The following is an 18,683-nucleotide window of genomic DNA, read 5'->3' on the forward strand; positions in this document are numbered from 1 at the left end:
TTAAACTTACTTTCACTTTCAGTTTAAACATGTTATAGTACAGAGTATAGTTTAAAATGTGCCACGCGATGATGGCTAAATCAATTTGGTATAATTCCCAGTATAGTAACGAGGGTATGAAGCGCCTGTGGCAAGTGTCTTACTTGCGCTCCACTTAACCCAACGCAAGTGTCTAATAGCGCCCCCCAACCCAACCCAAAAATGACAAAAATTTTGAAAAATTTAAATATAACAATTAAATTTTGCTAAATGCAATTACTATTAACCCCATCAAAATGAGTTGCAGTGTGTCCCAGAATTTGTGTATCTAAAGCGGCGTTTTGCTGAAATTTAAAAATACAATATAAAATAGCGGACTTTTATATCTATTTATTTATTTTTATTTTTTACGTTTTGCGCCCCAAATCTAGTTGCGCCCGTGGCGGGCGCCTCTTTCGCCACCCTCGTTACGGCACTGATAATTCCATCATCGGGACTTTTTACTTTTCCTATCACAGAAGCTATTCGTACACAGATTTCAAGGATTATTAACAGGCTGGGTTAAAAAAGGAAACTTTAAAACATCAGATTTACATTTTTTTAAAACAATCTTTCTTTCAGCGACATTTTTATGGTGTATAATTTAAAAAGTTCTATTAATTTAACAGCAAATTATTAGAATCGGGTTACTATATTTACACATTGCTCGCTGACCCAAGACTTTGATAAACATTTTAGATGACACTCAGACGATAGCACACATTGAGAATATTTTTTGCAAAGTAGATTGACTTGTGTTACACCTTCAGCACTCTCGAAATTGAAAATGAATATTTGAAAGCTCAAACCTTCACTTAATTTGAAAGAAATGTGAAAACTTTCTGAGAAGTTAGCTATCCACATATTTGGGTTTGATGCTATAAATATTTGGCATGTTTTTTTTTTTTTTTTAATCAGCACTTGTCTTCTAGTGCTTCCTCTGCTTTTATTATTATTTTTTACTGGGTACAGGGTCTCCCGCCCCCCCCAGCCAAGACAAACCAACCACAGAATATATTCAACTTGAAAGATATAGCAAATTATGCAGATAGAATTAACCACACTGTTGAAGCTTTAATTAGGTTTATATGAAATCGATTTACCTGACCGTAACAAATCATTAAACCTAAAACGTTGAAGGAAAGACGAGAAAATTTGTGCGACCAGTTATTAATATTCTGAGATGTCGAGGATGCAGGAGATGCCATACTGCGAATTCCAGAGGGCGAGCCTACCAACGAAAGCTCTGCGATTAACCAAAAAAAAATTCACAGGATTTTAAAGGGACCATAAAATATTGTGCGTGGGGGGGGGAGAGCAAACCTAATTACTCCAATGCGATATATAAATCGCATTATATTTAGTAGTATTAAATATAATGCAATTTATTTAGTAGTACCAAATATAATCAACAGATGGCAGCAGTAGCAACTGCACGCTTTGAATTTATGAACCAACTTTGCTGCCCGTGCATTCTTTGTTTATATTTTAGATCTTAACTTTTGTACTTATTATTTGCGGACAAATTTTAAGATTGGTTTAATAAATGTTAAGCCATTAATCACGTCGAAATGATTTTAAAAATATTCAGGTGCAGTATATTACACCTTTTTAATTCATGATGTTGTTCACCAATGAATTTTTAATAGAATTATTGATCAATGTTCAAGATTTATATAATTACTTAGTTTTTCTGTCACTTTTTTATGAACTTATAGGTAAAATGAAATTCCTTTACTTTTAAACAAAACTACGAATGTTTAACTGATAATACGATGAAAGCAAAATAGTTGATCGGTCTCCCATGTGGTCTAGTGGTTAGGATTCCTGCCTTTCACGCAGGCGGCCCGGGTTCGATTCCCGGCGTGGGAAAAGTTGCTTTTTTCCTCCTCATTGGAAATTTGTTATTCTGGTTATTCGGCGTGGGGAAGAGGGCAATTTTGAATATAATATTCAGCACTCAATTCTTGTAATTCTTGTTTAATGCAACAAAGTATAAGAGGATTCCAATCCCCTTTAGGACACGAGCAACCTTAGAAAAAGAAAAAAAATAGCAATAAGATGTAATTATCATTCCCAATGAAATCTACTGGTTAGTATTCATATTGCTTACAGAGACGACCCGGGTTTGATTCTTTCGCTTTCAACTGAAATTGAGTTCGCTGGTCATCTAAAGTTCAAGAGCAGGTTTCCTCATCCTCCAGTTCACCTGCGATACGACATAACGAGCAACCCATTCTGGAAACACTTAATTATTAGGTTAAAAAATGAAAACAATTTAGGCCATGTATCGTACTAATATCTGATGAAAGTTTTGGTTGTAAATCTAATCAAGCTAAATCAGATGAATATATCCTCTTGTGCAGTCAGTTGACAATATCTGAAGATCAGCTACGAACTTTTTTTTTTTTTTTAAATAAATTATCACATTCGGTATATCTATTATCGAAGCATCGAGTTCTCGTCTACACCATAATCTACAACCATTCAGACACTAGCAATTTTGAAAAAAAAAAATGTCTTTTTAAAAGATAATAAAGTGCGGACTTTATCCCAAATGTTTTGTTAGCATCATTAAATATGCCTTCTATCGCGTACAGATCGAAAATGTTCCAAATGATCCGTACTGCCAATCAGGGGAAAGAAAGTGATGTATTTGCAAGAATATTCTTTTTTTTTTTTTTTTTTTAATACTTCTGTATAGATTCTATCCCAATGGCTTTAACAGGCCTTTAAGGCCCACAACCTTCCAAGCATGCTTGGATTTCGTAACCGAAATACGAGGATAGAATGGTCACTCCTATGCCTCAAGGTATTCTTGGCTGTATCCCTGTGTGTTCACGGGGTCGGTTTGCCTGCTTGCGGGATGAAAAACACCAGATAAACTGGCGGAAAAAACCCTACTGCCAGCGCCCAAGACCTTGGCTATGGCTGAGGAAGATCCTTCAGCTCCTCACGTCTCCGACGGGAATCGAACCTAGGACACTCCTTCCCCAGGCATATGGTTGTGAAGCGCAAAGCCACTAGGCTAACCGCGCGGACTCTGTATAGATTGGTGTAGCATATAATGTGAATACGATAGAAATCTCAAAACACAAGGAAAGAGAAAGAAGACCCCGATGTTGAAAGTTAGGTTATATGAAACTAAAGATGGCGGCTCACTTAGAGGGAAGATAACTGCGTATACTTCATAAATGAACTCATAATTGTAATCATTGCAATCGCATTCTGTCTCTCTCTCTCTCTCTCTCTCTCTTGTTTTGGTAAGACTATATTGCGCAAAATTTTAATGATGATAGCATGCAGAGATGAAGACAAGACAAAGAATAAATGGGAATCCAATTTATCTATCAGATCCAGGTTCTCCCATCCTCGATGATGTTCGAGGTCATTAATTTCTTTATCCTTTAGCATTTCAGTTCAAACTAAACATGGTACTTACTGACATCTCCTTTATATACGTATTTTCCACTATCTTATTTGTATAGGCTCTATAATTTTGCATCATATGGGCTTTGACACTACTTTTGGCAAATACAGTATAGACTCTGAATTTTTTTTTTTTTTTTTTTTTTTTTTTTGTGTGTGTGTTGTGTGTGTGAGAGAGAGAGAGAGAGAGAGATTTGCTGTAAAAACACTCTACTGTGATCACTGATCCCACTCATCAGTTCTTCTTGGTATACAGAATCGTTTATCTTGTTTACGATATTCGCCATTATTAATCTCGACAGTTTAAACGTTTACTTAGGCATGCAGTGACAAATTAGTAATATCATCAATAACCTCTTTGAAACTGCGTATACACTTCGAAGCAATTCACAAGAATAATCCGATAGCGATATATGACGTCTGATTGTTTCTCAGCGCCATCTTTCGTGCTAATTACGCAAACTAATTCTGCAGAATGTACGAAAAGGTTTTATCATGTGTACAACTTCAGTAACAAGCGTATTATTGATATTTTTGTCCCGCTTTCATTTTTTTTTCTCGTTTAAGATTCTGAATAGTATTTTTTCTTGAGGTAGTAATTGTAAATATATATTATTTCATCTGAATAATTTTACTTCATTCACAAATGCTACTTCTACAAATTTCTTATTAGCGTGAGTGCACTTTGCTCTTCTAGGAATTACTGACAAAGCATCTGTCTGCATTTTGACCTTTTATACAAAGTGGTTTAGTTTATATGCAATATTAACATTAAATGAAAACAGAAAACACAGAAAGTGCCTTTCCTTGTGCATTTTGAATTCAGAACATTCATCCATTGACTTAAGAAGCAGGCGAGCTGAGTTAAGACAGGGATAATTAGAAAACAAAGGAATTTTGAGATTTAAAATGTTTGTAACAACGTCAAACCTTAAGGCCTCTGTGAGTTTGAATTGTACAGTATAACAACTAAACTATCTCAACCAAACAAAGGATTTTAAAAATTTCATTAACAAAAGTGTTTTATGATAGCAACTCGCTTCCCTCCAGAAAACCATCTATGTCTCCAGAAAGGAATGGTCCCCTATAGGAACTTCAGCAATAGGAGTTTTTATATGAAGAAAGAACGGGAGCATTGGTATACTCCTCTGTTGTGTATCAAGGGTTAATTCTCCCAGCATAAATAAAATGCACAAATGAAAAAAAAAAAAAAAAACGCTATTGAATTATAAATAATACAAACTATAAGTTTGCTAAAACCACTAGCAAGCTAGATGTGCTTGTTGGCCTTAGTTCACTACTTCGAATTTTCAACAGCCACTCATTTGGTTGGTAAAAGGTAATTTTTGCAACATGATTTTTCCGAAAACATGCAGGGATAGAAAAAAAACGTACTGAGATTTTCTTAAATAATTAATTTCTATTAAATGGAAGTCAGATTCCTTCCATTGTATATGCATTGTGTCTATAGCGATGGATACTTCCCCCCCTCCTTCATAACTATTCCAATTTGAGAATGCAAACCTATCCCTTGCTGCTTTATATAAAACTGCTTAACACAATCGACCTTCTTCTTTCATTACGATCCCAGCGAAGGCAATTTGGCCATTTTGCGAAATGTTTGAAGTACAGCAAGGAGCACTAACTATATTAGTGGTTCTATTTTTAATACGTATTTCTTAATGAGTTTCTGACATGAGAAAGTCGCATTTAGCAGGCGGTAGAAAGCTTAAAAAAAAATTAACAAAAATTTCAGCAACCAACTCATTATCTATAATCTAAGTGCGCCAAGCAGGCAGCCAGGAAATACTTTATTAATAGCACCCTATGTCTACCGTCTTTATTTTGTTTTCTTAAGATATAATTTCCTAGATTTACTTTCTTGCGTTGTCAGTAACAGACCGAGGGCCTCAAAGGAGGGCTGCTGATCTATAATCGCTCGTCGCCGATGATGGAATTTTTAGCCTACGTCACTCCTCGCACTAACAGCATCTTCCTGTCTGTGACGTACTTGAATCGGATGACGTCAATCAGAATGAATGAGGTTACAGTTCCGTAATAACACAAGCGAGAGAGAGAGAGAGAGAGAACTAGAATATATCGATCGTAAGCTGGAACAGAAATTTCAGGGTGTTGACACTTGGCGTAGCCGGATAGGTGGCACGCAACAAATCCACCTTTGCCTGGGAATTAAGACAGAAGAACAATCATTAAATAGAGAACATTAGATAATATAAATGTAAAGCAATGTCTTGATTCACAAGAAGATTTTAGTGCATCAATTGATGTCTATGTGTACACGTCATTGTACACAAAACTTTATTTTAAAAGCTACAATATTATTTAACTGTTAATTGTATACGCGTATATATATCATAAGTACTTGCAGGTACTAATAATTATAATTAAAACAAAGGTAGGAACCAAGAACTTCAATGGCTGGCGTCAAAAAACATAACTGCAAGCCCCAGTACGATTAATAATTGGAGCTGCCAATATACAAACCAAGAAATGCGCATGCCCAGTCTTCGTTTTGTTTATTAGTGATTGCAATTGTCTGATAAGCTATGACTGTAGCCTTCGTTTTGGTTTACAGGGTTAAATGGCCTTGACAAACTTCTATTTATGCTACTTACAAATAATGTATTAACTGTGTTCCGGCAGTCGTGGTACATGACGACAGCGACACCTCACTTATTTGGTTAGGTCTTTTGTAAGTGCTGATTTGTGTTGTTTAACCTGTCAGCCATAATTATGTCATTCACTTTCCTTCGCCCTCTTTCAATGTCGTCGCTATTTCTTGTTAAAATAGTAGTCAATTGGCACTGAACTAGTATAGCCCAGTCTAATAGCGGTGGACGTAGGAAAGTTTTCGGAACCAGTTAGCAACAGAGATAGGTGCTTGTTGACAAGTGGCAATCATATGGTAATAGTGCTCGTGAGATAAAACAAATAATAGTTTTTTTAACGCATAAATTGCTAGTGTCAATTTAAAATATTTTTCCATTGCTGCGTCGTACATCACAAAGACAGTAAAACTCGGGTCTAATTTTAAAGTTTTTACTAGTTGGGATAATTTAATTAAAACATGAATGACTTAGATTTAAAAATAAATTAACATATCGTAAGTGAGTGACACATTTAAAGACAGAAAATAGTTGGCACTTGAATATTAAGGCATTGATTTTTTTAGGAGTGTAGAGGGTTTTTGAATTATTTTTTTCGTTTCCTTTTTTTAAAAATTTGTTCAGAACGATATTTTTAAAATTATCATCGAGAAGCAAACATGAAAAATTAAAAGACTCCTCATAATGTTTTTTTAGAAGTGTCATGACAGAACCCCCCTCCCCTGGAAATCTGTAGAAATAAACATCTTATCTTAGTCATTGTCATTTAAATAATTATACTATACCACCCATATGAGTTCGGGGATATTAAATGGCCTCACACACTTGAGGAGGAGGAGGATGATATGCTGTGACAGGGAAGGTACGTCTAGAAAAAATTAAATTGTCTCAGAAAAAAAATCCTGATATTAGAAACATTGCAAAGATCAATAGTCCAGTGGAAGACTATGCATTAGGCCACCTGAAGAAACACAGTTCTAAGTTCAATTCTAGTCGGAACTTTTTCTAACTCTTTCTTCGACAGGTTCCCGAGTTAGTCGATCTCTGACATGGACAAGAAGCTTTTTCCTCCGCAAACTCGGGTTTTAGCCCCGTAAACGCAAGAAGATCCACTGTAGAGCTCACACTATTTAAGACAAAGAATATACTTTATTAGGTTTAGGGACCACTAGAGGGCGGCACATGCCTGCCTATCTTTGGATGGCGTTTATGATTAGTCTTGGACCAGCTATGGGCTACCAGTTGAGACTAAAATAGGCTCTCCTACTACCTATAGAGAACAAAAAGGCAGTAGAGGATAGAAACATTGCACCTTTAAATACATACATGTATATGGAAAATCAAAAAAAAAAGGTCTATATAGTAACCCTATGGAAATCGCTTTTGCATCTGTAGCACTAGGCTGCCCCAAAAAGTCATTGTAAGTTGGATATAAGTTCATTCAAAATTCGATTTTCCGGTTTCCTCTTGGAAACTAGAGTTTTTAATTCTAGGAAGCTAAAGGAAATCGATGGTAGATTTCCTTTAGCTTCCTAGAATTCATTCTATTTCAGACAATAATATGTATAGAGTTAGGGTTAAGGACCACGAGATGGCGACAGTTGTCTTCCGTACTATCCTCACAGATGGCAGTTAAAGTCATTGATAGGATTAAACCAACTATCTGTGATTATGTGGCGATTCATTGCCTCTAGTCTTCAAAAGTTAGCTGGGGCTAAACAGCCTTTCCTCTGCCTTTGGAGAATAAAAGGCATTTTTCGCTGATAACAAAAAACAATCACTTTAAAAATTTCAAAAAATCTTTTTGAATCTTTATATTCCTTGGGCAACTTCTACATACGAATAAAATCGAACTATTGGTGAAGTTTAAAAATATAAATACTCGTGCATTATCTGGAAAATGTAAAAGTAAAGCTATGATTGTTTCTTTTATAATATATTTCAAGATAAGTGGACGGAAGATCGATAACATTTTGTAAGAGAGATAATCTAAAGTTTCTGAAAAACAGAAAACAATTTGGCATCATTTAAACAAAACCACTAACGACTGAGACTTTTTACATGTCTGTGTATTTCAGTAATAATATTATTTTATTTTATAATGTCAGCACAGATATCAAATTATTTTTAAAAATAAAATAAAATAATAAAACACCTTTGAAAGAATTGAAAACGAAAACTGCTAGCTATCTCAGTTTTTCCGATTAACGCTTCAGGATTGATGAATAAACAAGCATTCATATTTAGAGCATCTTGAAGTCAGAATGATCATAGGTTCAAGTGGAGCCATCTGTTAGCAAGATTTAGAAGTTTTCAGAATTATGAAGATTTTTTTATGATCTTTCTGAAAAAATAAATAGCTACATGTTTACGAAAAAGTTTTCGAAAGTTCTTTTTTACTACTTTAAGAAATCTTATTTAAGATAGAAATCCAGACGTTTTAATTTTAACACCGGCATATTGCACAGCAGCAAAACTCTGGGTCCCAAGAGTGCATATGATAATTGTTTCATTGTGCACTTTGTGTAGATGGGCAGCTGCACACGATAATTAGTTGACTTCGGTTTGTCTGGTTGCCTGGGTAACTAGCATACCAACCAGTTATCAACAGAGTGATTCAGTTCTCTCTCTTAGATGAGTTTGGAAAAGGTTCATTACTGTGTAGCAAATATCACCTGCTGAGTGCATCGCAGCGCGTTTCTGGGTGGTCAACTTATGCCATCCTGCTGCGTTATTTGCTGTTACCTCGACGGCGGAGAGGAAAGTGGTGTCATTGCGAGGCATACGGAGCAAAAGTGAACAGGAAACGGAGGTCATGACAAGTGGTAGGCAGGGCACATCTACCGATTCGTAAAAGTTGTCTGACGAGTTTAAACAGCACGTCCCCACGTTTTTTGGTGCGTCCGTTGACGTCGCATTGACGTCACTACGGGTTATGTGACCCTAAAAGTGAAGGTAATGGCGACAACCCTGGTCAGTTATTGCCGAGAAACAAATGAAGGAAGCGAAGATAAACAGCGTGCAATAATGGTTTCAGATAACAAGCAGGTGTGCATTTTACGACCTCTATATGGAAAACCTCTTTGCCTCCTCTATCTCCCTTTTAATTACTTGCCATTATTTTAAAAGAACGGATGGCTGCTTTTCAAGGAAAAACGTTTGTGCCCTTCAAACCCGACTCCTCCCAACACTTCGTGTCAGTCCAATGTGTGTGATGATGGCAGGACGTAGAGGAGACATCGCTATAAACACCAACGTCCGGGAAACAATCTGTGAACAGAGAAGGAGGGGGGAGGGGGGTTCCAAGAAGTGCATTTTTAATAACATCTTTAAATTACGTTAATTGTTGGAGCAGCATCTGCAAATTATGATGCACCAATTTTTAGGTTTCTGAAGCTGCTCTCTGTCGCATCATAATCGTACATAGTTTCCATAATATGTCCGTATTTTAAATGCAATTTATTTTAAAAAAAAAAACAATAACATACAGTAGTAAAAAATATTGTTAATGAACATGTTTTATGCGAGTTCCATTTGTAATTCAGCATGCACCTCTTCTATAACTCAAATCTTGCCATGTGCGCTCCATCACCAGAGTAGCTGCCAACGATCTCCAGTTTTGGCTTTTAACTTTTGTAATAGTTGCGTTTTATTCTTTAAGTTATATCAAAGAAACACATCTAATATATATACATTATAAGGTTTATGACTATTCAGTCCACGAGGAACTGCAAATTGTATTCTCTCCATCTCTCTTCACCCAACATTCCACAGATCAGAAATCACTTTAATCAATCGTCTCTGAATTCTTTCTAATATATTCTCATTCACCATGAAAACTAGGCAATCAAATGTTGAAAAAATAAAAATAAAATGAATCCTCTAAAGCTTCCCATTCCCAAAAGAAGAAAGAGGAGCCATATTAGTCCTAACTTTTTTGAAGATCACTGGCAGCCTTTCTCCACCCTTCAGCCATCATCGATAGTGAGCTACAGGATACCAACGAATCAAAGTTTTCAGGGGAATGATTATTGCAAAAATGTTGCCATTTTGTTCTAAATCTTAAGGCATACATTGCATCTGAAAGATTTTCAGTTCCCTGATTGATTTATATATTTTTTTAGGCTGTGGAGTTAACAATCAGGTATTTCAGGAGAAAAACCCTACTTACCTGCACCAAAGATCAGTAACTTGGAAAAAAAAAAAAACTCGAAAAAATTCCTCTACACGAATCTGAGGCTTTAAGGGCCTGCAAGTATGCGGATTATGAATTATTATTATTATTAACAGAGACTTCCAGGAAATCCACATACTACACACACACACACACACACACACACCAGATATCATATTTATTCTTGAATTCATTCACACTGTTTACATAAACTACATCCAATGCCAATTCATTCCAGTCACGCACCACCCTATGAGAGAAAAATCAAGCCCTCATCCCCTTCTTAGCCGCATTCATTCTCAACTTCCAAGGATATCCTATTGTTCTTTCCTCACGCTCCATAAATTGAAAAATTCCATCAATTGACATCCTGTATGACCTTTACAGAAGTTTGTACGTCTCAATCATATCACCCCTCCTTCTCCTGTTTGTAGTGTCTGCAGTTTACTCCACTGTATCAGAATCACAACGAAAACCAGGATACCAGACCTGCGCACAATAGTCCAAGTGAGGCCTTATCAAGGACTTGTAAAGCGACAAAATGACTTCCTTATCTTTATATGTTAAATTTCGTTTCAGCGTAAATGTACGTGGTCCCCTGAACTTCAACTTACTATATACTAACACCCCAAGATCCCCATTCTAATTACGCCAAAATGCATGACTTTGCATTTACTGCATATGAATTGTGGGCATGAATTTCCCATGCCCACAATTCGAGCTTATTCAAATCATTCTGCTGTAACGTATATCAGCAGCATTACTGATTATCCTAACTATCTTTGCATCACTAGCAAATAGCTGTATGTCGCCTGTCAAATCCTTCCCAATATCATTAATGTACAGATTGAATAACAGTGGTACAAGCATCGATTCTTGTGGTACACACTCGTTACCTTAAATCTTGCAGACTCACATCTCCCAGATACCACTTTTTTGATATCTGTCAATCAGCCATCCTCTTATCCACGCTAATATTTTATCATCCAAATCCATATTCACCAATTTATGCAACAGTGTTCCATGTTGTATTCTGTCAAAAAGCGTTTTAAAATCCCAAAATATCATGGTGTATCCATTTCCCTTGTCTAGTTCAATGGTAACATTGTTATAGGATGTGAGCAAGTTGCTTAAACATGACCTTCTCTTAGTAAACCCATTCTGTTCATTGCAAAGTAGAGATTCACTGTCAACCCATTTCTGAATGCAAACTCTAACAAATTTTTCCGAAATCTTCACCACCACTCCTGAGATACTGATTGCTCGATAGTTGGATACATCGGTCTTTGCACCACCCTTGTGCAGTGGAATTATCATACATTCTTTCCATTCCTGCGGAATCCTCCCTGTTCCAAGACTCAAATCATATAGCCTGGTCAAAGGCAAAGTTCAGCCGAACACTCTTTTTAGCACCTGTGCTGATATCCCATCAATCCCTATTGCTGAATTCTTATTCCGTTTGTGCAACAGCTCTAATGCTTCCTCTTTATACACTTGAGTTTCTTCATTCAGTGAAAAGGGCAGTGAACTTAATTTTGCATACATGAGGTTGATAGCTTTTAGCAAAATGGGCACTCATGAGTTGAACAACCTCTTCTGCATCTGTCACCTTCACACCATCTGTATTCAGAAGAGTTATTCTTTCATATTCATACTTTCTTTTACTTGCAGCAATTTAATAGAATTCTTGTGGGTTGTCTTTCGCAAGCAGAGCCAGTTTCTTTTCATACTCAGACTTAGCTTTCTCTGCAACAACTGTGACTATTATAGCCTGCTGCTTATAATTTTCATGACGGAAGTCATCCTTATGCACACGGTATTCCTTCTACGATCCGTTTCTTATGAATCTCTTGCTTAATGACATTACACATCCATTTGATTCCTACCCTATTTATTTTTTGAACTCTCGGGACACATTCTGATGTCGCATCATTTAAGTATTGTTTAAATGCTTCCCATGCATTTAAACAATATTCTAATGTCGATATTATTTCCATCCAGCAACCGATCCCAATCCACTGAACTCAGTATAATCTTCTCATTATTATTATTATTATTATTCATGACACCTCCAAGGAGTCCGAAGACTCATCGCGGGAGGACACCTACTATACAACCAAACCTCTACCAATCATCTCCATCAACGCGATCTACCGCCCACCACCACAACTAGTATTTTTTGTCTGTAAATTGCGTGTGTTCTGAAGGGCCGATTTGTCTGTATGCGGGATGAAAAAACCAGAGTTTCCGGGAGAAAAAACCTGCTACCTCCGTATGAGATCGGCTAACTCACCTTCGATTGAAAAAGTCCACATAAAGATTCCTCCCGTCGTGACGAGAATCGAACTTAGACCTATTCCAATCGTAGGGCACAATGTACCATTGTTCTTCCAATTGCGCTACGGAGGCGCTTAGTTGGTCATATTTCCTGCTTTCTAGTTCAGCATGTAACCTTTTCTGAATGGAACATTCATAAATTTAGTCACTTCCTAAGTGACTAAGTTTATGGTTGGTGATCACTATCACCAACCGAAGGCAGAATAGTTACGTCTTGAATTGAAATGCCCTCTGACACTATAATCAAATCTAGCACTCTTTGACCTCGAGTTCCTTCTGTCACATGCTGCTTGAGAAAGTTGTCCCGCAACAGCTGAATAAATGCATTTTCTTTCTTCTCATGAGATTTTACTGCTACCCAATCAATATTTGGATAATTAAAGTGTCCCATTATGATTAGTCGTTTCGCGCCCATCGTTTCTATTTAGTGAAGCATTTCTTCATCACCAGCAACCGATCCACCAGGTCTGTAACAACACCCCACTATGTAATTGATCTTGTTAGATTCTACCTCACACCAGATGGCTTCAAACTCACTGCCACATGAAATTCATGGATTCAAGTCATCCGATATCATTAGCACCTGGCCCTCTCCACCCCTATCCATCCTAAAAATACTGTACTCTTTTCACTCAATACCAGTAAGTATGTCTGATACTGATAACCAGGTGTCACTAACGCCTGCAATCTGAGGTCCCAACATATTGATCAAAGCAACAAACTCTGTCTGTTCTGATACTCCTAGTATTCGTGTATAAACATAATAATCTACCTGCATGTTCTTTTGTATACTCCTGTCTGCAGTCGGCATGACAGGAGTATACAAATTCTGCAAGTTGTCAAACTGTGCATGTCACAGTTGGACAACTTATAGATCTCTATTCTTCTCTAGTGCTTTATACATGTAGACGTCTTTGCACATGTTTGTTGGGTCCGAACCGGACAAACACAGAGTCGAGATCGTTTTCGTCTCGTAATCATTTCCATGATAACGCCCATTCCTGTCATTAACGCAGTTATATACATTGTCGTTCTACACTCATATTCTCACCATTCCTCCCATTATAATTTAGTTTCCTTGACTCTCTGTGTTAGGTCTCATACCAGTCATTAGTTTTTCAAGACTCCTGATGCTAAACGCATTCGGGTGTAAACCGTCCCTCTTATACAAATCTAATTTTCCCTCAAAACTCGCATCCATCCTTCTACACAGCCTACGCATCAAATCGTTTGCCATCACAGCCCTCCTTCTTAATTCATTTTTATCATATCGAGGTAATATATTTACTATTTGCAATTTCTCACTCTTCACTCTCGCCTCTTCCAATAACTCTTTCATGTCCTCTCTCATACTGAACTTATCACAAATTTTTATTTATATTTCCCACACTAAGGTACGAAATGGTACACACAATACACCGGTAATGTCTTCAGGAATCTCCTAAAATAGGAGTCCATTTCCTTCGATTATAAAAGGGATATAAGTTCATTTAATTTTACTTTTTCGACTTTAAAATTAGTGATACAGTGATGAAATTTCGAAATTATAATAATAAATTAATATTTTGATATGCTGATATTTTGATCACGAATTATACACTTCCATTTAAAACAGTTGGTAGCCGTTTGAAAATTGGGTTAAAAAATAAAACAGTTGAAAAACTAGAAACCAATATTGGAGATTTTGAGTAGCATCAACGGCACACTCATATTAAAAGTGAAAGTATCAGAAAAGGACATTATTGCGTGAAAAGAGAGAAGACAGTCGCTTAAACAGAGTTAGCGAAACAGGTATGGAATGTCAGGATGGCATGCAAAATACTCCGAGGAAGGGACTTGATCACATCAAATTGGAGAGCCCGTATACTCGCCTTTCATTAGTGTTTGCGATATTTTTTCGTGAATACCCCCCCACCCCTCCCACGAAAGGCTATAAATTTTTGGCATAATCCACAGTGATGGCTTAGGAATAAATAATCTATAACAACACAGAAAACTTCTTGCTTTGTGAAGTGACCATCAATCTCCAATAAGCAGATATAATCTCACGACAGGTAATGTAATTCATCTATCATCAGCTAAATAGATTTATAAATATTAATAATTTCCAATGATAAGTTATCTGATGCCTATACAATCAACAGCTACAACATGCCGGCTCGGGCGTTGCCCGGATAAACAAGGCCCGCGATATCAATCGAGCGATCGGGGTATATAAAGGAAACAGAAACTGAAACTAACAGAACTGTTATCAGTAGGAACGTGGAATGTGCGGACACTCTGGATGTCAGGCAAACTAGAATTACTTCGTGAAGAAATGAAGAGATATAGGTGGGATATACAAGGATTGGCAGAGATGAGATAGACATCCTCTGGAGAGATCAATGGATGCGAAGTAATATGGTCAAGACATAACACCATGCACGAAGCAGGAGTTGGCTTCCTTCTTAGCAAAAGAGCTCGAGAGGCACTGTTAAGCTACAAACCAGCCAATGAACGAATCATAGTAGCAAGATTTCAGGCAAAACCATTCAACATATCAATAGTCCAGATATATGCACCCACATCTGACAGCACAGATGAGGATATTGACTTATTCTACAAAGATCTGACAGAGACAATAGAAACAATACCAAAGCAAGATGTGTTAATTACTGAAGGAGATTGGAATACCAAAGTTAGAATAAATAATGATGATTGGAAAAGAGTCATGGGAAAATATGGTTTAGGAGAAAGAAATGAACAAGGTGAAAAATTGTTAGAATTTGCTGTGGACCACGAGATGATGATGATCTGTAACACACGATTCCAACAAAAGGAGCGTAGAAAATGAACGTGGCGATCAAATGATGGGAAAACCAAAAATCATGATTGATATGATTATGATTAAAAGAAGATGGATAACATCAGTACAGAAATGTCGAACTTTTCAAGGAGCGGATATAGACTCGGCCCATAGCTTAGTAATTGCAAACATCAAGTTGAAATTAAAAAAGAAAAATAAACCCCAACACCAGAATAGAAGAGATACAGCACGGATTAGTGAAGCATAAATAGTAAAAAGGTACAGAACAGTGTTAGAAGAGAAACTTAAAAGTGTGGAGAAAGAAAAATACTCGAATTTAAGAGTGAAAAGAGTAATGAAGGCGATAGAAGATGCAGTTGAAGAAACAGTACCAGAAGAAGAGAAGATCAAGAAGAAATGGATTACACAAGAAACACTGAAGTTAGTACAGGAGAAAAGAATGTTGAAGGTAAGGGATACATCAGAACAAATACAAGAGCAATATACAAGAAGGTGTAATGAGGTGAAAAATGCAGTCAGAACGAATAAGATGAAATGGTTAGAAGCCCAATGCAACAATATAGAACAGTACTATGGAGAGCATAAAACAAGGGAGGTATACAAAATGATCGGAATCATTAATAGAAAGTGACAACCAAACAGACCACAATTAAAGATGAAAAAGGCAAAGTATTGATGAATAAAGAAAAAATTGTACAGCGGTGCACAAGATATTGTAGTGAGATATATGAAGAAAAACTAGATTCAGATAACTTTGGGAAACTGACTGAAGAATTGAAGCAGATACCACCACCAGGTAATGAGCGAGCATGATATGGACATTTTAAGAGGAGAAGTAGAAAAAGCAATAGGACGGCTAAAACACAACAAGAGTCCTGGTAACGATAACATTACTGGACAAATGACTAAATATGGTGGTGAAAGTATGGTTACAGAAATGCACCAACTAAGTAATATGGTATGGAAAGAAGGGAAAATGTCAGAGGAGTGGGTGAAATCAATATTAGTAACATTATACAAGAAAGGAAATAAGCTAGAATGTAAAAATTATAGAACAATTGCCTTGATAAGTCACCTTGGTAAAGTGATAGTGACCATATTGACAGAAAGATTGAGAACACAATTGGAAGCATACCTTGCAGACGAGCAAGCAGGATTTAGGAAGGATAGAACTACAATTCAACAGATTTTGACAATGAGGTTAATAGCAGAGAAAGCTAGGAGAAAAAAAAACAAAAACAATATACTTGTTTTGTTGATTTTAAGAAAGCATTTGACAGTATTGACCAGAAAGTGACATTAGCAGTTCTGAAATCCTATGGAATTTATAAAAAACTAATAGCTATATTAAAAGATGTTTATCAGAATGCAGTTGCAGCAGTTAGAATAGGTGATACTTTGGGGAAATAGTTTAAAGCAAGCAGAGGTACTAGACAGGGAACCCCAATATCACCAAGCATTTTCATCGCACATTTAGAAAGAGCAATGGACAAACTGAAGGAAGATGCCAAAGGAATATTTGTACACGGAATGAGAATTAACAATCTCAGATTTGCAAATGACATTGTTATTATTGAAGAAGACGAAAGAGAACTACAAAAAACATTGAAACTATTAAATGAGGAAGGGAAGAGATTTGGGCTTGTTATGAACTTGGAAAAAACAAAGACAATGGTATTTGATGAGAAGAACATGAAACAAAAGATACAAGTGGATAGAACTGATATAGAAATTGTAGAACAATTCACATATTTGGGAAGTATGATTTGGCAAATCATACTTCCCAAATATGTTTTCCAGATGGTATCCATTGTCTTCAGATTTGGCAAATCTGAAGGCAATGGATAACATCTGGAAAAGTAAAGTGATCAGCCTGCAAACAAAACTAAGAGTACTGGAAACATGCATCTTCAGCGGTGTACTGTATGGACCTGAAACGTGGGTAATAAATAAGGAATCAACAAAAAGAATTTTGGCATTTGAAAGAACATGTTACAGGAAGATTCTAAGAATAGGATGGGTACAGAAAATCACCAATGAAGAGCTCTATCAGAAGATACAACCAAAACAGAATCTAATGCACAAGATTATAAAACGGAAGCTGCAATTATTTGGACACATCTGTAGAATGAGTGAGGATCGGAAGATAAAGACATTTATGTTTGGTATTTTGGATAGTTTAAACAGAAGAGGTAGACCATGCAGAGAATGGATAGACGATATAAAAGACTGGTGTGGAATGGGTGTACAAAAACTGCGACACTGTGCACTGGACAAAGAAAGGTGGAAGAAGATAGTGAAGCAGGCATCGGACATCAACGGGCAGTGCGCCCATGGTTCGTGATGATGATGATTATGATGCATGATAAGTTAATTAAAATTATTATATTAATAATTTCCAATGATAAGTTTGCCAATCATATTTCAAAGAAGAAAGATAAATATCCAGTCCTTATATACTTATATACTTATAAGGACTGGCTTAAAGGGGCAAAGCAAGAATGCTTTTCATCTTCCCCGTTATCTGTAGAGGACAGTGTAGGGATAAGGTGTTATTGAGCTATTAATGCTCTGATCATGGCAGGTAGGTAACAGCAATAGCCGAGCCTCAGTTAGAACTTCATTGGCTACAGCATTGCCAACCATTACCCTCCGAGAGTATTAATCACAGCATCTCACGGTCGATTAATTCATTTCTCCGTATTGAATCTGAATATTCAGTCCTTATAAGGATAAGGACTGGCTTAAAGGGACGAAGCAAGAATGCTTTTCATCTTCCCCATTATCTGTAGAGGACAGTGTAGCGATAAGGTGTTATTGAGCTATTAATGCTCTGATCATGGCAGGAGGGCAACAGCATTAGCCGAGCCTCAGTTAGAACTTCATTGGCTACAGCATTGCCATCCATACTCTCCAAGGGTATTAATCACCGCATCTCACGGTCGAATTCCCTTGTGGACTGGTGTCCTTATAAGGACTGGCTTAAAGGGGCGAAGCAAGAATGCTTTTCATCTTCCCCGTTATTTGTAGAGGACAGTGTAGGGATTTTCATCTTCCCCGTTATCTGTAGAGGACAGTGTAGGGATTTTCATCTTCCCCGTTATCTGTAGAGGACAGTGTAGGGATAAGGTGTTATTGAACTATTAAAGCTCAGATCATGACAAGAGCGGTAACAGCAATAGCCGAGCCTCAGTTAGGACTTCATTTGCTACAGTATTGCCATCCATTACCCTCCAAGGGTATTAATCCAATGGAAGCCACAATAGTACCTCCATAAGATGTAGCCTTTATA

At 36.8% G+C, this 18,683-nt stretch overlaps 1 protein-coding gene and 1 non-coding gene across 3 annotated transcripts in view; one reads left to right on the top strand and one right to left on the bottom strand.

The window, feature by feature from the left end:
- The window catches only part of LOC150104042 (uncharacterized), a 179,917-nt gene that overhangs the window by 76,554 nt on the left and 84,680 nt on the right, over positions 1-18,683 (bottom strand). The window lies entirely within an intron of this gene.
- Positions 1,819-1,890, top strand: TRNAE-UUC (transfer RNA glutamic acid (anticodon UUC)). Its single transcript has one exon. It is a non-coding gene; the product is annotated as a tRNA-Glu (tRNA).

Source organism: Typopeltis vanoorti, chromosome 8, assembly GCF_054136105.1.
Source record: "Typopeltis vanoorti isolate ZY-2024b chromosome 8, IOZ_Tvanoo_1.0, whole genome shotgun sequence".
Lineage (NCBI taxonomy): Eukaryota > Metazoa > Arthropoda > Arachnida > Uropygi > Thelyphonidae > Typopeltis > Typopeltis vanoorti.